Source organism: Anolis carolinensis, chromosome 6 (genome assembly GCF_035594765.1).
Source record: "Anolis carolinensis isolate JA03-04 chromosome 6, rAnoCar3.1.pri, whole genome shotgun sequence".
Classification (NCBI taxonomy): Eukaryota; Metazoa; Chordata; class Lepidosauria; order Squamata; family Dactyloidae; genus Anolis; species Anolis carolinensis.
In genome coordinates this window covers 40,237,544-40,259,752 of record NC_085846.1, presented here as the reverse complement: position 1 = coordinate 40,259,752, position 22,209 = coordinate 40,237,544, and the positions used below count along the sequence as shown (strand labels likewise).

At 40.7% G+C, this 22,209-nt stretch overlaps 1 long non-coding RNA gene across 1 annotated transcript; it reads right to left on the bottom strand.

Moving 5' to 3' along the window:
* Window positions 1-1,169: 1,169 nt before the first annotated feature.
* LOC103279203 (uncharacterized) lies at window positions 1,170-13,429 on the bottom strand. The gene is made up of 4 exons (XR_506635.3): window positions 12,303-13,429; window positions 5,138-5,377; window positions 1,928-2,018; window positions 1,170-1,388 (listed from the first exon to the last, which is right to left on the bottom strand). It is a non-coding gene; the product is annotated as an uncharacterized LOC103279203 (long non-coding RNA).
* Between the last annotated feature and the right edge of the window lie 8,780 nt (window positions 13,430-22,209).

Here is a 22,209-nt window from a genome sequence, read left to right as displayed (position 1 = left end):
TTTCTGTTACTGTGGCCAGCGATATCTCAGTCTAAGTGGGACATTTGGCTGAACAAATATTGACTGGTGCTTATCAAATTGGGAGCGGAAACCATCTGTTGATTCATATGTGTATACAATGGGTCTCGATTGTCACTTTTGTCGGGTGCAGCTGGGGGACTTGCCCAGCTCAATCTACTCAGGAAATTCCTCTGTGGGGTCAGCTTGCCTTGGTCTAGATCAGGGGTCCTCAAACTTTTTAAGTGGAGCGCCGATTCACAGTCCCTCAGACTGTTGGGGGACCAGACTAGGATGAAATAATCCAAAATTAGGAATGTTGTCGTTGTGTGCCTTCAAGTCGTTTCAGACTTAGGTCAACCCTAAGTCTAAAGTTGAGGCCAGAGGCCAGGTCAATGACCTTGGAGGGCCTTAGTTTGGGGACCCCTGATCTAGACGATCTCATAAGACCATAGGTAAGCAAAAAGGCCTCCAAAGACCATCGAGATGGTCTCATAAGACCATCGGTAAGGAAAGGGACCCTCAAAGGCCATCTAGATGATCTCATCAGGCCATCAGAAGATCATAGATAAGGAAAGGGACCCTCAAAGACCACTAGATGGTTTCATAAGACCATCAGTAAGGAAAGGGGCCCCCAAAGGCCATCTAGATAATCTCATAAAACCACAGGTAAGGAAAGGGACCCTCAAAGGCCACCTAGAAGGTCTCATAGGACCATAGGTTAGGAAAGGGACCCTCAAAGACTATCTAGATGGTTTCATAAGACCATAGGTAATGAAAGGGGCTCCCAAAGGCCATCTAGACAATCTCATAAAACCATAGGTAAGGAAAGGGACCCTCAAAGGCCATCTAGACCATCTCATAGGACCATAGGTAAGGAAAGTGACCTCCAAAAGCCATCTAGATGGCCTCATAAGGCCATAGCTAAGCAAAGAGACCTTTAAAGACCATCTAGACAATCTCATAAGGCTATAAGTAAGCAAAGAGACCTCCAAAGACCAAGCAGACTTAGGTCAACCCTAAGTCTAAAGTTTAGGACAGGGGCCAGGTAAATGACCTTGGAGGGCCGCATCCGGCCCGCGGGTCTTAGTTTGGGGACCCCTGGTCTAAATCATATATTGGATACATATAGGAACAGGACAGAGAGTAAAGGAAACAAAGTAGACAGAAAGTCATAAGAAAATATACATTTTATTAAAGGGTTAGTAACGATAGAATCTCTGTGTGGGATTCACTGCTGCAGATCCGTTCTGCACATGCTCTGATACATTTCGGGGTATATCTGCAGGCTTTAATTAAAAAATTAAAAGGAGTATAATCTTTAAGGGAGAGTTGTGGTTGCTGCTCTGCCTGCCAGTATTGCTCTTTGCTGGAATTGTGGAAGTTCAGTGCTGTACAAAGAAAATAAAGAAATCATATATTATTCTGGTGCCCTTAAGGTAAAGGTTTTCCCCTGACGTTAAGTCCAGTCGTGACTGACTCTGGGGGTTGGTGCTCATCTCTATTTCTAAGCCAAAGAGCCGGCGTTGTCCGTAGACACCTCCAAGGTCATGTAGCCAGCATGACTGCATGGAGCGCTGTTATTCTGGTGCCCTTGGGGAACTATAAATCACATGGGTGGGGGTGCCACGTTCAACAACAAGGAGGCTATCTGCCTTGATAGCTAAGTAATCTTTTTACTTAGGGTTAGTAGCTTTCTCACCACCTGAAGAAAAAGGGAAAATTTTCAGCAACAAAATACCATGACTATAAAAATCAGCAAACATGCACAAGAATGGAAAGAGATCCTAATTTCCCAAGATGAGTAACAAACTGAGTATTTGTTATGTGAAGGCAAAAATTCTTTTAAGGTTCTTTGACAACTGAGTCATCCAATCTTTTAATGGATTTTCACAGCAATATGGCTTCAAATATTCTTGAATGCTCTCACCACATTTTTCCTCGTGCTGTATAACGTCCCACTTGCATTCTGTGAAGTTTTCTTCCTTTCAACAACACAATGTGATGGCTTGTTTCAGTGTCTAGGAGCAATACAAAGGTGATTGGGCTTGTTCATCTTGCCACATCCCCCCTTTTCCTCCCCATTCTTATTATCAAGGATCATCATAATGCTTTGCAAACATGGTGCAAATCCACCTTATTTTTTAGCTTTATTTGAGAAATTAATTCAAAGTACCATAAGATTAGAGAGAGAAGTAGAAGAGAATTTGTTTTAATGGGTTGCTGTGAGTTTTCTAGGTTGTATGGCCATGTCCTCCTGATGTTTTGCCCACTTCTATGGTAGCCATTCTCAGAGGTTGACAACTTCTGAGGATGCCTGCCATTGATTTGGGTGAAACATCAGGAGAGAATGCTTCTGGAACATGGCCATACTGCCCTGAAAACTCACAGCAATCCAGAGATTCCGTCCAAAAAAAGCTTTCAATGACACCATTTGTTTTTACTTTATTTAGAAAATTAATACAAAGTAAGATTAGAGAGAGGATACATTAAAGAGAATTTGTTCAAGGTTATGTGGAAACAATTTGTTGGCTATATGTGCCAGAGACACAGCAAGTTTAAATGACTAGGGAAGATATATCTATTATGAAGACAATTAAAAAAGGGTAACTTATTAGTAAGAGAATTGACAGGGAAGTAATCTGTAAATGTCTGTGACTTTGGAAGGGGAAGGTGGATGGATAACATTTGTTACTGTATTGTGATATTGTATCTAATGTGGAAATTCAATTTAAAATCAATTCAATGCAATTCAACAACCAAATGCACCTTATTGCCACCAGGTGGAGCTCCACACACTAGCTGAGTCTGCTCTGCAAGCATTGGTGCGGACTGTATGGATGGGGAAACCAGTTTGTAGTGGTGGTGAAAATCTCAATTCTCCAATAACACAGGATTATGTAATGTTGGTATACAGATAAAACTTTGACATTAAGGCTTTCAAACACTGCTACACACTGCCAGCCAAGAGCACTGTCTGGACTGAACGGATAAAAGGAAAATTATTCAAAGAAGGGTAGTCTATAGATGTACATCTGTCTCCTTTTTTTTTCGTGTCAGGAGCAATTTGAGAAACTGCAAGTTGCTTCTGGTGTGAGAGAATTGGCTGCCTGAAAGGACGTTGCCCAGGGGACACCCAGATGTTTTTTTTTTTAAATAATATTTATTGAAAATTTTCATACAGTATGATAAAATCGATAAGTGAAGGGTATAGGAGAAAAGAGAGAAAAAAGAAAGAAAAAAAAAGGAAAAGAAGGAATAAACATCCAAGATGGATTAAAAAAGAACAAGATGGGGGGGGAAAGAGAGAAGAAGGAAAGAAAAAAAATGAAATATGAAAAAAAACAAAAAAAAATAAAAATTAAAAAATTAAATTAAAAAAAACTAAAAAAAAAATTTTTTTTAAAAAAACCTTCCGGTGTGGAAACATGGCGACAAGACGGGTTCTCTGAGCTCTGCCAGAGGTCCGACCTTCCTACACAGCTGGGTAGAGCAGATGCTCCCTCTCCCTCCGGGGACACCCAGATGTTTTGATGTTTTTACCATCCTTGTGGGAGGCTTCTCTCATGTCCCCATATGGAGCTGGAGCTGACAGAGGGAGCTCATCCATGCTCCATGGATTAGATTCGAACTGGCAACCTTCAGGCCAGCAACCCAACCTTCAAGTCAGCAGTCCTGCCAGCACAAAGATTTAACCCATTGCGCCACTGGGAGCTCCTCATCTGTCTGATACATCTGTCTTGTGCAAATCAGTTTCAAATAAAATCTGGCTGATAAAGACCTTTTTGGGGTAAACTTTGAATGGAACATTTACATTTGTTCTGTTTTAACCGTTTTAATGTTTTATTTTATTGTATTATTGCATGGTAATGTTTTATTATTGTATATTGGTTTTTATGATGTTTTAAATGTTTTTAGTTTTTAATGCCTTTTGTATTGTATTGTTGATGTGATGGCACACTTGTGTTGCCAATTTGTAAGCCGCCCTGAGTCCCCCAGGGGAGAAGGGTGGGGTAGAAATACCGGAAATAAATAAATATTATGGTGTATCGGCATTAATTGCCAGTTTGTAAGCTGCCCTGAGTCCCCTCGGGTGAGAGGGGCGGGGTAGAAATGATGGAAATAAATAAAATAAATAAATTTGAAACCATTGCCTGCATAATATCTGGCTGTATACCACAGCTGTCAAATCACCAGCAGTAATAAGATCTACCAATCGAAAGGTGGCCAGTTTGAAGCCCGTTGGGGTGAGCACCCAACTGTCAAGCCCAGCTCCCTGTTTACCTAAGCAGTTCAAAAAGAGCTTAGAGCTGTAAGTAGATAAATTAGGTATCGCTAATAGGCAGGGGAGGTATTTTACGACACCATAAAAGAAAAAAAAACCAGAAATGCCAGTGACACAAAGGAAGAGGGAAGTCCTGATTGCTCTTCATCATAGAGACTGGAGCAACAGCACCCCTATGGCCAAATCTGAGTACAACCTCCAAGGCACCAAAGCTGGACTTTGACACAATATACCTCCTTTCTGTGTGTTCTGCCCTGTCTGTCCAAACGGCATTGAATGTTTGCCATGTATGTGTACTGTGATCCACCCTGAGTCCCCTTGGGGTAATAGGGTGGAATATAAATAAATTATTATTATTATATTGAGAGAAAACCCTCCCCTGAAGACTATAAGAGGCAGACTCATATGGGGAGATAACTGGCTTTCAAGGGGCACTTACACATACCATATAATGCAGTTTGAAGCTGGTTAAAGTATCCACAAAATGTGTGCTGCCGTGCTCATTAAGCCCAAAACAGTGTGTTTAAAATAAGCCATTAGAAAGTCTAGAATAAGCTGGACTGCTTTGCTGCCAACCAGAGTATATCCCATGCAGGGCTCAAAATTGGGACCAAAAATGTGAAGCGCTTGTCACAACACTACTAGCACTGAAACACTTCAAAAAAAAGCCAAAACGTAGCTGGTCAGAAGGTAAATTATTACTCCTTCGGGAGGAAAACCACACAATTCCTATGAAAACTCTCATTTTCCACCTCTTTATTCTCATGTCCTGTGCCTTGCCATGGTCCAGAGTGATCCCAATTGGACATGGAGATGTGCATCAGTGCATCTCAAATGGTTAAGAAAAAAACATACCTGGGTTCAGTTACAACCCACCACCAAGGGATACTGTGGTCATCGTCCCAGCCTTGAACTGGTTCTTGGGGTGTTTGTGTTGGCATTGCACAGTGAAATTGGTTTGTTTTAATCCATCTGCATTTCAGTGTTGATGTAGAAGCATCCTCAGATAGTTTAGGTCTTAAATGTAAGGGGCGGGGAATCTACCTTCATCTTTATGTTCCAGTGGAATCTTTATTGTTGCTTCCCCAAAGTCCTCTGAAAAGAACACAAATAAAGTGACAATTGGCAATACTGCAATGTTTTATGATTCGGTAACATAGCATTTTTTGTAGTCTCAGTACAACCAGACTGATCAATTAACAGCGCTATCTTACTCAGCAAAGTACCTCTGTATCTGGCAGTTCATATCAGATAGCTGTAATAAAATCTTAGTGCGTTTGCCGTTTATACTACATGCCTTTCAGTCAAGGTCAAGTGACAAACAGGACAATAAAGAACTGTAATGACATATCTGACAAATTGGTTGATTCTCATACAGTCATGATACCTTTCAGAGGCTGGTTAATGTCCACATTCTTAGCACAGAGTTAAAGCAGCCAGTTCTGCTGCTCTGAAATTTTAAAAAACTTTTCATTAAAGCAACTTTCAGATTTCAGTAAAGTTTAGTGATTTTTTAAAAGGCTAACTCTTTAAGGGAGACTGGAAGACAAGGACAATCTCACCCCCGGATGTCACTTCTGTGCAGGTATGTTGGCACAGAAGCAGATTTTCCATATTGTACAAGATAAATGCTGGAAACATGGTGCAATCTTTGAGCTATTGACAGGTTTTCCCATCAGTAACAGGGGATGAGTTTGCCGTCGAAAACCAGAACCCCAAAAGGTACCCTCAGCTCCATAAGAATTCAACAAGGGAGTCCACAATAACCTTTTCCCCAATTTCTGGAGACTTCCCAATGAACTCATCAAAGTTGCAGAAGCATCACATGCACATCCCACATCTCAGGGGACGTCTCAACATTTAGTTTTTGGAAATAATCTGTTCACAGACATCTGAGAGACACATAATGGGTTTAAGAAGAGCCATGGGGCTTTCCTCAGATTTTATCTAGCTCCATCTTTGGGACCAATTTCTCCTCCTGATCACCAGTTCAAACCCTTATCCAATATGCAGGGCACCCATTATGGACCAGTAGAAACTCATTGTCCCATCCTGGACAAGAGCCATTAAACCCATTAGCCCCAAACCAGATATATTTCTTTCCTTCTGCACCCGTTTCCTGGGCAGACCAAGAACAGTAGACTTCAAATCAGTCAACAATAGTTTGTTAAATTTCCAACCATACCTAGAACCAATTGGTGGCAGAGAAACTGAGCGTGACAACAAAAAGGTGGAACAAGAGATCTCTTCCACAAGTTCTGAGAAGTCAAAGGAAACTAAACTAAGTGTGGAGGTGCTATACCACTAGCAAGGGAACACACTATATGTTCAAAAAGATATAGCCTGAGGGTCCTCCTGGATTAATTGCTGATGCTTGAAGCTCAGGTGTCGGCGATAGCTGGGAGGGCTTGGCACATTTAAAACTGGTGCACCAGCTGCAACCGTATCTCGAAAAGCCTGACTTGGCCACGATGGTCCATGCCTTAGTTACATCTAGAATGAACTACTGTGATGCACTCTATGTGGGGCTGCCTTTGAAGACGGCTCAGAAACTGCAGTTAGTGCAAAGATTAGCAGCCAGATTACTAACTGAGGCTAGATATAGGGAGCATACTATGCCCCTAATAAAGCAGCTTACTGGCTGCCGACAAGCTTTTGGGCCCGATTCAAAGTGCAGGTTATTACTATACCTATAAAGCCATATACATTTTGGGTCCAACCTATCTTCATGACCGCATCTCCTTCTATGAACTGATGTGGGCTCTGAGATCTGCTGGGGAGGCCCTTCTCTAGATCCCACTTCCGTCTTAAACGCGGTTGGTGGGGACGAGGGAGAGAGCCTTCTCGGTGGTGGACCCCTGGCTCTGGAATTCCCTCCCTGGAGAGATTGGCTAGCACCCACTCTTCAAGTTTTTCGATTTAATCTGAAAATAAGGCTTTTTAAACAGGCCTTTGACCTTGATTAGAATTTTAGTAGTTAGACTCAAGGACTTAGTGATTGCTTCACTCTGGCACTTTGGATAGATACTTGAACACAACCATTTTTATCCGGTTGTGCTGCTGCATTTTATGGAATTTTAAATCTTATTATGTGACATTTTTAGGTGAAAGTGTTGTGCAAATTTATGTTTATGTTTTATATGCTTATATATTGTGTATTCTATGTATGCAGCACTTTGGAGTGCTTTTGTGAGCTGCCCCGAGTCCCTTCGGGTGGATAGTGGCAGAATCTAAATTTTATATATATATGGTTTATGAAAACAATACACTGAAGAACTATATTAAAAATTAAAGAATGGTAAATTTATTCAAGAAATCATTATTTATAATAGCAATGGTAATAGTTGTAGTACCCAACCTTTCTCTTAGGGTTGAGACCCAAACAGTTCTTCAAGAACCATTTAAAATTGAACACACAATATATATAAAAGGGTAATGAAATTTCGGCCTAGGACAAAACAACAAAACTACACATCCCAGAAACACTAAACTTGGCAGCACAACCCCTCATCCATGCCTCTATGCTCATACAACAAAAAGAAAAGAAAAATAAAGTCCTAATTAGAGGGAGAAGTATAATTGTTTTTATCTAATTGCTGCCAGTTAAAAGGCTAACCTCCGCTCACTTGGCCTCCTAGCAACCCACTCAGCCCAGGGGACAGGCAGAGTTAGGCCTCACTTAGGCCTCTTCCACACTGCCTATAAAATACAGATTATCAGATTTGAACTGGATTATATGGCAGTGTAGACTCAAGGCCCTTCCACACAGCTATATAACCCATTTATAATCTTATATTATCTTCTTTGAACTGGATTATCTTGACTCCACACTGCCATATAATCCACTTCAGTGTGCAGTCGGACACAACAGGACTTAATGTCAGGGGAAAACCTTTACCCTTTACCTTAACTACCACCAATTCCTCAATACTTTATTTCCCATACCACCATACTTCGCCACAGCAACGCGTGGCCGGGCACAGCTAGTCATATTATAAACTAACATAGTATGAAGGAACACATCAAAGAACTTCGCCCTATACTTTATAGATTGCAGTCAACACTTTGCACTTGCTGGAAATAGAGGTGCAGGACATCTGTGAAAATGGAATAACTCTGAATTTAAAAAGCTATTTTAATGCAAGATAACACTTTTGCTAGAAATTATCCATATAATTACACAGGAGGACTTATAAATGCATAGACAAGGGTAGTATCTTGGACTCCAGTTAGAAGAGGTTTAGCCTATTTTATTTTCAGTCCCTTACTACTGCCAAGTTGTGCAGTCCTGATGTAAATTACTAAAAATTATGGATTGCTTTTAAAAAAAATAGCTGTTATTGACATATTCAAGTGTAAATGAGCCCTTGTATGTTCTTCCTTGACTTTCTTCAAAAGGACACATTGAGGATACAATTAAGACATTGGAATAGTCAAAGATTCCAAATGCTCAATCATTATTCATAATCAAGAATACAGTCAAGAAATCAGAAGAGTAGAATTAACTAGTTATCATTGAATACAAAAATCGGGATTATCTATGCCATTGTATTTCCAATTCATATGCATGATAGTGAATGCTGGACAGTAAATAAAGAAGAGAATCAACTCATTTTGTTATCAAACCATGGTACCCCCCCCCTCCCGAAAGATTTATAGTTCACTAAGAGACCACAAATACAGTAGAGTCTCACTTATCCAAGCTAAACGGGCCGGCAGAACCTTGAATAAGTGAATATCTTGGATAATAAAGAGGGATTAAGGAAAAGCCTATTAAACATCAAATTAGCTTATGATTTTACAAATTAAGCACCAATACATCATGTTATACAACAAATTTGACAGAAAAAGTAGTTCAATACGCAGTAATGTTATGTTGTAATGACTGTATTTATGAATTTAGCACCAAAATATCACGATATATTGAAAACATTGACTACAAAAATGCCTTGGATAATCCAGAACCTTGGATAAGCGAATCTTGGATAAGTGAGACTCTACTGTAAATGTATGATTTTTGTCTTTACTTAAAAAAAACTTCCCTGGTGGTTCAGAGTTGCACAAGTTCAAGGCTTTAACAGATTGGGAATAAACCCAGCAGGAGCTGTACCCCATGAACTATATCATACCTAACCCTTTAATAAATTGTATCAATTTGATTATTTTTATGTTATTTGTATCTTTTAAACTTGTAAACTGTGTACTGTATCTGTTTCTCATATGAAGTGTATATAAACTGCTTCTTAAAATGTATCAGAATATAATCCAGAGTCAGTCAACCCTCTATGACCCTGTTCAAATAATCTTATGGAAATGAAAAAAAAAAAGACCAAATCCCTCTGGCTATTTCCCAAGCCCAGTGAGCAGCATATTCAGAGTGTGTGTGCAAAGATTGGTGATTTCCTTTGTCAGCCAGGTTTGTGCAATTCACCTGAGGCTGAGAGTCCATCACTCCCTTGCTGAAACAGGGCCTTTGAGTATGTGTATTCATTAACTCGTTTATTGACAGCCAGGTAGTTGATCACCTAAGATCAGCATTTAAAAAATATTTTTATTAAAGTTTTATAGAAAAGGTTGGTAAGGTCTGTTGTGCAACGAAAGTGGGAGAACAATAATTTTTACAGAGAAGTAGGAAAAATATAGAATAAGAGAAAGAAAAAAGAAAAAAGCGAAAAAATACAAAATTTAAAAAAAGAAAAAAGTTGACTTCTATTTTGCTTTTACTGGTCTTTGAATTCATTCGTAGTCAATATCTTATTGTAATGATACAACTTTCCCTTCGTCTTCTTCTAATCTTGGAATTGGTTAACCTCAACTAATGAGATCTAGTTTGTTCTGTTTTAAATAGTCTTTCACTAGGTCCCAATTAGGTTTTTTTTAAGGTAACCCCTGGTTTGATGATAACCAGTAAGTCAGCCTATCCATGTTCATAATCTCTAATACCTTATTTACCCAGTCTTCTATTTTTGGCGTTTCATTTTGCCTCCACATTCTTGCATAAACTAGCCTAGCTGCTGTGACCAAAAAGTTAAGATCAGCATTTTTGTCCTTTGAGTCTTGCACCTTTATTTCCCAGGCTCCATATCTTTGTCTGGCACAAAATTGGACATTTGAGCTAATCAAAAGCTCATCAGCATATTTGTACCATTGATTCCTTCCAGACTGCATCCTTCCCGGGGGGGGGGGGGGGGGGGGAATCTGCAGCTGATTGGCCCTTCACCCTGACCAATCCCCAGCTGCGATTCTACCTCCCAGCCAGTCCTGGTACAGATCCTAGCCTGCCTCTTTTTGGCCAATCAGGAGAGGGAGCGGGAAGTCTGAATAGCTGTCAGAACTGTATAAAATATCTTGTATTTTTCTGTGAAGGCATCCTAGTACCCTTTGAAGCAAATTGCTTGTACTTGCATCCTTTTTGGCTGACTTGTATTAAACCTATGTGGCTTCTCTTCAACCTGGTGAATTGGTTTAGCATATTCTAACCATGCACAGATCTTCTTAACCGCAGCCCTAGCTGAAACCACTACAATTTGAAATGTGGTGCTGAAGGAGAGTTATGTGGATAGCATGGATTGACAAAAAGAGAAATAAATGGATCTTAGAGCAAATCAAGCCAAGATGGCTAAACTGAGATTGTCTACACTGAACAGATCATGCAATCGCATGGCTCATTATTAAAGGCAATTATGCTTGGTAAGGAAGAACGCAGTAGGAATAGAGGAAGACCACATTAGAGACAATAGACTCATTAAAGGAAGCCATCATGTTACTGCGGTTGCGAGACTTGAACAAGACTGTTAATTCGAAGGTGATATGGAGGATTCTCATTCATAGGGTTACTGTAAGACAAAGTTGACTTGACAGCAATTAACAACAAATTCAGAATTCTTGGCTGGAGCACTTTATTGCCTCTCCTAACTCCAAACAAGACTCCACATAATGAAACCATGGCAATTAAAATGGAATAACAGCACTAATGTAGTGTGAGTGGCCCCCAGGTCTGATTGGAGCTGAGGATTGCAGTGCTGTACTTTGCCCGCCTCTGCTCCAGATTACCTCAAACGGGAATCAGGAATAGAAATAGGAAAGTCAAAGGGCACAGAGAAAAAAGACCACAGGCAGAGAAAATACCATAAACTGTGATCATAAAGCAAACGGGTTGGGTAAGGATAGATATGAATTGATTAACATAGGCAATATGATAACAAGCACTTGTTCTGATTGTGGCCACAGGAAATAGCTTTGAAACTTTTCATGCGTGTATGCTCATCTGTTTCCCATTAGAGTGATGGAGAAGGTGCTCCGAATTTCTGGAAATTGCTAAATGCTAACCTAGAAGTTCAGCTCTATTGGATTTAACGTTCACATGGATCCACTTTAAGTCCAGTTTCTGCTTCCTGTAGAATTCTAGGGCTTGTAGTTTAGGGAGGGGACTTTAAACTGCCAGCCAGACAGGTTCTGGGCATCACTAAATTACAAACACCAGAATTCTGTAGGTGGCAGAAACTGAATTTAAAGTGGATCCATGCTCTAGTATGATAGGCTAAAAGATCTTTCACCACCACATATGTGTTAATCTGATTAACTGTGCACATGTGTTGTTGTTGTTGTTGTTGTTGTTCTTCTTCTTCTTCATTCACACAGTCGTCTCCGACTCTTTGTGACCTCATGGACCAGTCCCTTACCTCCCAGTATCTATTAAAGCAAGTCTGAGTGTATTTGTGTGAAATAGAAAGTGTTAACATCTATTCCTGGGCTTATCAGTAGTTATAAAGCTGATGGGGCTGTTAATTTCAGATAAGGCTCAATGATTGAAGCAGAATGATTGCCCAGTGAGAAATCATATCTAGGTTCACCTTAGCTGAGATGATTTCTCCCCACCCTGTATTTGAGGAAGCAGTCTCCGAAACTTTGCACTACTAACTTTCTCAGTTTCTAAGGTGCTACAAGACCCATTTGCATACTTGTTTCTGACAGTTATTTAAAAAAACAAACAGCCTGACAGGAGTTGCTGAGCATTCACCTTGGGATTATGTAGTCTGAACTGGCTGACAAATGGAAGCAAGTTGGTGGAAAACTCTGATCCCAGTCCTTTTCTTCATCTTCCATTACACCACTTTTGGTTCTGAAACAGGTAAGTGAAACTAAGACTGGAACTGTTCCAATACATCAAGGCTGAGGATGAGGTTAAAAGCAGAATTTCCATAATATTGAATAGAAAGCAGGAAAGTCATAGTTTATTTGCAGTCCATCTGAATGAGTGGCTTGCGCCTATTTCAATTTGTTCCACAATATGTGAGATAGTCCTAAAGAAGTCCCTAGTTTTGGTGAGAGCTGGATGTAGCATGGAAGTAGTCACCACATACTTGGGAACTGGCAATGATGTTTTCAATATACATAATACATACCTTTTGGGGTATGATAGGTATCTATCAGGCATAATAATAATAATTATAACAATAATAAGAAAACTTTATTTATATCCCGCCCCATCTCCCAATACGGGACTCGGAGCAGCTACCAAGATAAAAGACAAATATGCAATGCCAACAGGTACATGCATACAGACATAACTTAATAAATAGCATTTAAAACCCAACCACAATTGGGTATTATTATATATTATTCCATCTATAAACAACACATGGTTGACCAAACCATGAAACTTTTCAGATTTTGATAAAGTAATTTGAGTTATTAGAAATAAACAATACAATGCTTTCAAAATAATTGGAAGCTTTTCGCAGAATATATAGGCAGAACATTTAAAGACTGATACATAATAGTGCTGAGTAATTAAAAATACATTGTCAGAAAGAAGAGCATAAGCTTTTTTGGTAATGGCAAGTCAGCTGAAGACTTAATGGTGGTTGCTGTATAATGTCATTCAACAAATCCCGTATGGCACTCTGTATAAAGCACTTACACTCAAAGATTCAAATAAGATAGAATTTATTTTCCAAGAACACAAAACTCTTAACTAGTCTCTTACCTTGTACAGTGTTTAGTTGATCATAGTATTTGTTTCCCCCCCCCCAAAGTGAAATTTTTATTCAATATTATTTTATATACTTAACCAAAGTTACCATACTTTTTCCTTTTCCATTTCCTTCTCCCTCCCCACACCGACCCCTACCCTTCCCTGTTGACAACTTAAACCCTTTTTTCTAGTTACATGAGCCTTCTTTCCATTCTATCCAATTTTTTCTTCCAGCTTTCATCATCTGGTTTAACAGTCTGTAGCCATCTGTTAAATGGAGTCCATATTACTTTAATTTTCTTCTGTTTGTCTGACCATGTTTTTTTGCTTCTTATAATGTCCATAATATCCAGTTGTATTTGATTGATTATAGTATTTGCAAGAAATTAAAGTTATTATTTTCAAATAACACCAAATTAGGTAGGGCAGCGAATACCGCAAAGGACAGAATCTCTTTTCTTGCAGTTTCTATCCATTGATCATAGCCTAGTTTCTGAAGTAGCAGAAAACAAGATTGCTCCATCTTCTGCATGCCATCATTTCAGATGGAATAGCTTAGGGGCACTTCTGGATTCAGCACTGAATCTGGCGGCCCAAGTATCTGCGGTGGCGAGGATAGCCTTTGCATAATTAAAACTTGTGTGCCAACTGTGCCGATTCCTGGAGAAGCCAGATCAGGCCACGGTGGTACATGCCTTAGTTACATCCCATCGGGATTACTGTAATATGCTCTACATGGGGCTGCCTCTGAAGAGTGCTTGGAAACTTTGGCTGGTCCAAAGAGCTGCAGCCAGGTTGCTTGGTTTCTGAGCACAATTCAATTCAACCCCTGAACTCACTGGTACTGCGCCTGCCCAGAAATACAAAAATATTAAGGTAGGGGATGCAATCCAATTTGGAAGTGATCAAAGATCCACTTCTGGTTTTGCTTCATTTGTTCTTGGGGTGGGAGGGAACTTGGGGAGCCATAGAAACTCTGGTTTCTATATGATTTTAAGCATAGCAATTTATTCTAACATAATACCCCGTTTCCCCCAAAATAAGGCCTACCCTGAAAATAAGACCTATCACGATTTTTCAGGATTTTTGATGCTTGAAATATAAGCCCTATTTCAAAAAAAAAAAAAGCCCTAGATATAGTTCATTTAAAAAGTCAATTTGGAAAAATAAGATTGCCCCAGAAAACAAGCTCTAAAGCATCTTTTGGAGCAAAAATTAATATTAGACCCGGTCATATTTTGGGGAAAACAGGGTATATAATTGAGTCCATTATTTCTGGGTCTTTTAATAAAACCACCACATAAGGAAAAATGTCTAAACATTTTCCCCCTGCATTTCCAACATTTACAAGAACTACCTTGGTTCATTTTAGAAAGTCTTCTGGTGTCAGATACCATCTATGTATCATCTTGAGGAGCCCCGGTGGCGAAGTGCGTTAAAGTGCTGAGCTGCTGAACTTGCAGACCGAAAGGTCCCAGGATCAAATCCCGGGAACGGCTTGGGCGCCTGCTGTTAGCTCCAGCTCCTGCCAACCTAGCAGTTCGAAAACATGCAAATGTGAGTAGATCAATAGGTACCACTCTGGCAGGAAGGTAACAGCGCTCCATGCAGTCATGCCGGCCACATGACCTAGCAGTTCGAAAACATGCAAATGTGAGTAGATCAATAGGTACCGCTCCGGTGGGAAGGTAACGACGCTCCATGCAGTCATGCCGGCCACATGACCTTGGAGGTGTCTACGGACAACGCCAGCTCTTCGGCTTAGAAATGGAGATGAGCACCAACCCCCAGAGTCAGACATGACTGGACTTAACGTCAGGGGAAACCTTTACCTTTTATGATCTTGTAAAACATTTTCTTTCAAATCATTTTAGACTCTTTGTCAAACCTTTTCCCATTGTTCCAAATGAATTTGTGTGCTCATATTTTGTGCTCATTTTACTTATTCTTCCTCCATTTCATATATTAACAATGTATACATTTTTTGCAATTAAGTGCTCATCTTCAGAATATAATAAAGTTTCAAATTTTGGTTTAACAGTTCCAAATCCAAAAAAAGTTTTATCCATTTTAAATGGCTCTGTAATTTGTCTATGAGCAAACCACTATAATGCAAAATTCTCTATCATTAACTCCTCTCCTGTCTTTAACTTTCAGAATGTCATGACGTTCTCACAAAGAAGCTAATAAAATGTGGGCTAGACAATGCTATTGTTGGGTGGCTTGGGAATTGGTTGACTGGCCAAACCCAAAAGGTGGGTTCTTTCATCCAGGAGAGAAGTGACCAGTGGGGTGCCACAGGGCTCAGTACTATTCAACATCTTTTTCAATTACTTGGATAATGGAATAGAAGGCATGCATATTAAATTTGCAGATGACACCAAAAAGAGAGGAATAGCTGTTACCCGCAGAGGACAGGATCAAAATCTAAAATGACTTTAACAGAATAGAGATCTGGGCCAAAACTAACAAAATGAATTTCAACAGGGAGAAATGTACTTTGGCAATAAAAATGAAATGCACAGATAGGAGACACCTGTCTTGAAAACATTGTATGTAAATGGGATTTAGGAGTGGCCCACAAGCTGAAATTAAGTCAACAGTGTGATGCGGCAGATAAAAATGTCAATGCGATTCTAGGCTGCATCAATAGGAGTATAGTGTGTAGATCGTGTGAAATAATGGTGCCCCTTCTATTCTGCTTTGGTCAGATCTCACCTGGAATCCTGTGTTCAGTTCAGTGCACCACAATTCAAAAAGGATATTGAGAGACTAGAATGTGTCCAGAGAAAGACAACCAAAATGACCAAAGATTTGGAAGCCAAGTCCTATGAGGAATGACTTAGGGAGCTGGGTATGTTTAGTGTGAAGAAAAGAGGATGAGAAGGGACAGGATAGGTTTCCCCTGACGTTCAGTCCATTCGTGTCCAACTCTGGGTTGGTGCTCATCTTCATTTCTAAGCCGAAGAGCCGGCATTGTCTGAAGATACCTCCAAGGTCATGTGGCCGGCATGACTACATGGAGCGCCATTACCTTTCCGCTAGAGCAGTGCCTATTGATCTACTCACATTTGCATGTTTTCGAACTGCTAGGTTGGCAGAAGCTGGAGCTAATAGCAGATGCTCACTCTGCTCCTGGGATTCAAACCTGTGACCTTTTGGTCTGCAAGTTCAGCAGCTCAGTGCTTTAACACGCTGCGCCATCACGGGCTCCCAGGGACATGACAGCTATGTTTAAATTTTTGATTACATGTCACATTGAGGATGAGTCAAACTTGTTTTCTGCTTCTCTGGAGCAATAGATTCCAATTGCAGGAAAAAAGATTTCACCTAAACATTAGAAAGAACTTCTTGACAGTAATTGCTGTTTGAATATACTGGCTCGGTGCATGGTAGAGTCTCTTTCCCTGGAGGTTTTTAAACAGAGGTTGGTCATCTATTGGGGATGCTTTGATTGTGTTTTCCTGCAGCCAAAGTCAATCATCTCCTTTCTAAAGAGATTACTCTTTTTTAAAAAGGCTTCATACAGAGAACACCATAATCTTTATTTTCTCTTTGAATAAAATCTATTCTTATATTTATTTCACCCATGCAATAGTGATCTCCTTATAAAGTGATGCTTAAAGTTTGAACTCACGTTTATTTGATCATACCAAAAGAAAGGATAGATCCTAAATCTTAGACCAAGGGTCCTCAAACAGAGGCCCACGGGCCAGATCTAACCCACCAAGGTTATGTATTGAAATATTTATATCCCACCTTTTCTCTGGAATTAAATCCATTTTTAAAGTTCAGAACAATTTTTAAGTAACAATGACGTAAATAGACTTGATAACCTGAAAAGACGCAGATCTGCATGTTTTGGAAAGATGCAGATCTGCAGTGTTGCTAACAGTTGGGATTTAAGATGATAGTATTCCTCTACTGAATACACAAGCAGGGAAAACTCACTCTAACCACTTCCCATAGTGTATTGCTTCACTCATGAAGAGAAAGGAATACACTTCAAGCAGACCTCAATCATTGATCACACATATATATTGAGAAGCATTCACTTAGAAATAAAAAAGGTGATATTGTCAATATTTAATTTCAATTTCCCACAGGTGGATTCAAAGATGACCACAGAGCCAAATATCGGTACCTTGAAAACAAGGAACCTCCTAACACAGAGTTACAAGAAAAAAGTGAAGATGAAAGAGCTCATTTACCGTCATCAACCGCATTGAGCACTTACATGCCAACTACTAACAGTGTTACTGACTATTGTACTTGTAGCTGTGATACAACTTTCACGACTCAAAAGGTCACTTCAACACAAACTATTAGTGATTCTACCACAAAAACCAGTACCACTCTCACCCCAAGTGTATTGACATCAACAGCTAGCAGCTCTACTACAATTTCCACTACCCCAAAAGCCACATCAACATCCATCACTGCTGCTTCTACAACAAGACCCAGTATCACGCTGAGCGTTTCCATACCTTTAACAAGCAGCTCTTCTACATCTATCATTTCAACTACAGATTCTACTACAAAACCTATCACAACTGTCACATTGAGCAGTTCCACACCAACAACTACTAAACCTGCTACAACATCTATTAACTCGAAGCCCACATCAACATTAAGCACTACTGGTCCTACATCAAGACCCAGTTCTACTCTCACAGTGATCTCCTCCACGTCAAGCTCTACAACCGGTTCAACACCTTCTACTACAAAGAAGGCGACATCAGCAGGAACTACTATTGATTCTACAACAAAAACTATTACCAGTGCACCACTGAGCACTTCCACACCAACAACTAGTACTTCTTCTACAACTTCTTCTACCCCAACGGCCACATCAACACAAACCACTACTGAGATTACTACAACAAGGCCCAGTAGCACTGTCACATCAACAACTACCAGCTCTGCTACAATTTCAACTTCTGCAACGATTACATCAGTACCAACTACCACTGATACCACAACCACTACCAGCACCACTGTAACTCCCAGCACTTCCACAGCAACACCTAGTGCTTCTTCTACAACACCCACTACCCCAAGAACCACATCAACAGGGACCACAAATGATTTCACTACAGAAAGGCCCAGTAACACTGCCACACCAGCAACTAGCAGATCTGCTACAACTTCCACTACTCCAACAATTACATCAGTAACAACCACTACTCATTCCACTACAAGACCCAGTTCTACTCTCATAGACACCTCCACATCAAGCTCTACAAGCTCTTCAACACTTTTTACTACCCAGAAGGCGACATCAACAGCAACTACTACTGATTCTACTACAAAACCTATTGCCAGTGTACCATTGAGCACTTTCACACCAACAAGTAGTACTTCTTATACAACTTCCTCTACCCCAACGGCCACATCAACACGAACCACTACTGATATTACTACAACAAGCCCAAGTAGCACTGTCACATCAACAACTAGCAGCTCTGCTATAACCTCCACTTCTGCAACGACTACATCAGTACCAACTACCATTGATACTACAACTACCAGCACCACTGTCACTCCCAGCACTTCCACAGCAACAACAAGTACTTCTTCTACAACTTCCACTACCCCAACGGCCACATCAACACGAACCGCTACTGATATTACTACTACAAGCCCCAGTAGCACTGCTACATCAGCAACTATCAGCTCTGCTACAACCTCCACTTCTGCAACAACTACATCAGTACCAACTACCACTGATACTACAACAACTACCAGCACCACTGTAACTCTCAGCACTTCCACAGAAACAACTAGTACTTCTTCTACAACTTCCACTACCCCAACGACTACATCAACACAGACTACAAATTATTTCTCTACAGAGAAACCCAGCAGCACGGTCACACCAATAACTAGCAAATCTGCTTCAACTTTCACCTCTCCAACCACTACATCAACATCAAGCACAACTCATTCCACTGCAAGACCCAGTTCCACTCTCACAGAGATCACTTCCACAACAACATCTACAAGCTCTTCAACTCCTTTTACTACCTCGAAGGTGACATCAGCAGTAACTACTACCGATTCTACTACAAAACCTATTACCAGTGTAATACTGAGCACTTCCACACCAACAACTAGTACTACTTCTACAACTACTACTACGCCAACGGCCACATCAACACAAAAAACTACTGAGATTACTACAACAAGGCCCAGTAGCACTGTCACATCAACAACTAGCAGCTCTGCTACAACTTCCACTTCTGCAACGACTACATCAGTACCAACTACCACTGATACTACAACTACCAGCACCACTGTCACTCCCAGCACTTCCACAGCAACAAAAGGAACTTCTTCTACAACTACCACTACCCCAACGGCCACATCAACACGAACCACTACTGATATTACTACAACAAGCCCCAGTAGCACTGCCACATCAACAACTATCAGCCCTGCTACAACCTCCACTTCTGCAACAACTACATCAATACCAACTACAATTTATACTAAAACAACAACCAGTTCCACTGTCACTCCCAGCACTTCCACAGAAACAACTAGTACTTCTTCTACAACTTCCACTACCCCAACGACCACATCAACACGAACCACTACTGATATTACTACAACAAGCCCCAGTAGCACTGCTACATCAGCAACTATCAGCTCTGCTACAACCTCCACTTCTGCAACAACTACATCAGTACCAACTACAACTGATACTACAACAACTACCAGCACCACTGTAACTCCCAGCACTTCCATTGCAACAACTAGTACTTCTTCTACAACTTCCACTACCCCAACGACTACATCAACACAGACTACAAATTATTTCTCTACAGAGAAACCCAGCAGCACGGTCACACCAATAACTAGCAAATCTGCTTCAACTTCCACCTCTCCAACCACTACATCAACATCAAGCACTACTCATTCCACTGCAAGACCCAGTTCCACTCTCACAGAGATCACTTCCACAACAACATCTACAAGCTCTTCAACTCCTTTTACTACCTCGAAGGTGACATCAGCAGTAACTACTACCGATTCTATTACAAAACCTATTACCAGTGTAATACTGAGCACTTCCACACCAACAACTACTACTACTTCTACAACTACTACTACGCCAACGGCCACATCATCACAAAAAACTACTGAGATTACTACAACAAGGCCCAGTAGCACTGTCACATCAACAACTAGCAGCTCTGCTACAACTTCCACTTCTGCAACGACTACATCAGTACCAACTACCACTGATACTACAACTACCAGCACCACTGTCACTCCCAGCACTTCCACAGCAACAAAAGGAACTTCTTCTACAACTACCACTACCCACACGGCCACATCAACACGAACCACTACTGATATTACTACAACAAGCCCCAGTAGCACTGCCACATCAACAACTATCAGCTCTGCTACAACCTCCACTTCTGCAACAACTACATCAGCAACAAGCACTACTCATTCCACTACAAGACCCAGTTCTACTCTCACAGATGCCTCCACATCAAGCTCTACAAGCTCTTCAACACTTTCTACTACCCAGAGGGTGACATCAGCAGCAACTACAACTGATTCTACTACAAATCCTATTACCAATGTACCACTGAGCACTTCCACACCAACAACTAGTACTTCTTTTACAACTTCCTCCACCCCAATGACCACATCAACACGAACCACTACTGAGATTACTACAACAAGGCCCAGTAGCACTGCCACATCAACTAGCAGCTCTGTTACAACCTCCACTTCTGCAACGTCTACATCAGTACCAACTACCATTGATACTACTACAACCAGTTCCACTGTAACTCCCAGCGCTTCCACTGCAGCAACTAGTACTTCTTCTACAACTTCCACTACCCCAACGACTACATCAACACAGACTACAAATTATTTCTCTACAGAGAAACCCAGCAGCACGGTCACAACAATAACTAGCACTACTCATTCCACGACAAGACCCAGTTCTACTCTCACAGACGCCTCCACATCAAGCTCTACAAGCTCTTCAACACTTTCTACTACCCAGAAGGTGAAAGCAGCAGCAACTACTACTGATTCTACTACAAATCCTATCACCAGTGTACCACTGAGCACTTCCACACCAACAACTAGTACTTCTTTTACAACTGCCTCCACCCCAATGACCACATCATCACGAACCACTACTGAGATTATTACAACAAGTCCCAGTAGCACTGTCACATCAACAACTAGCAGCTCTGCTATAACCTCCCCTTCTGCAACAACTACATCAATACCAACTACAATTTATACTAAAACAACAACCAGTTCCACTGTCACTCCCAGCACTTCCATAGAAACAACTAGTACTTCTTCTACAACTTCCACTACCCCAACGGCCACATCAACACGAACCACTACTGATATTACTACAACAAGCCCCAGTAGCACTGCTACATCAGCAACTATCAGCTCTGCTACAACTTCCACTTCTGCAACGACTACATCAGTACCAACTACCACTGATACTACAACTACCAGCACCACTGTAACTCCCAGCACTTCCACAGCAACAACTAGTACTTCTTCTACAACTACCACTACCCCAACGGCCACATCAACACGAACCACTACTGATATTACCACAACAAGCCCCAGTAGCACTGCTACATCAACAACTATCAGCTCTGCTATGACCTCCACCTCTCCAACCACTACATCAACATCAAGCACAACTCATTCCACTGCAAGACCCAGTTCCACTCTCACAGAGATCACTTCCACAACAACATCTACAAGCTCTTCAACTCCTTCTACTACCTTGAAGGTGACATCAACAGCAATTACTACTGATTCTACTACAAATCCTATTACCAGTGTAATACTGAGCACTTCCACACCAACAACTAGTACTTCTTCTACAACTACCACTACCCCAATGGCCACATCAACACAAAAAACTACTGAGATTACTACAACA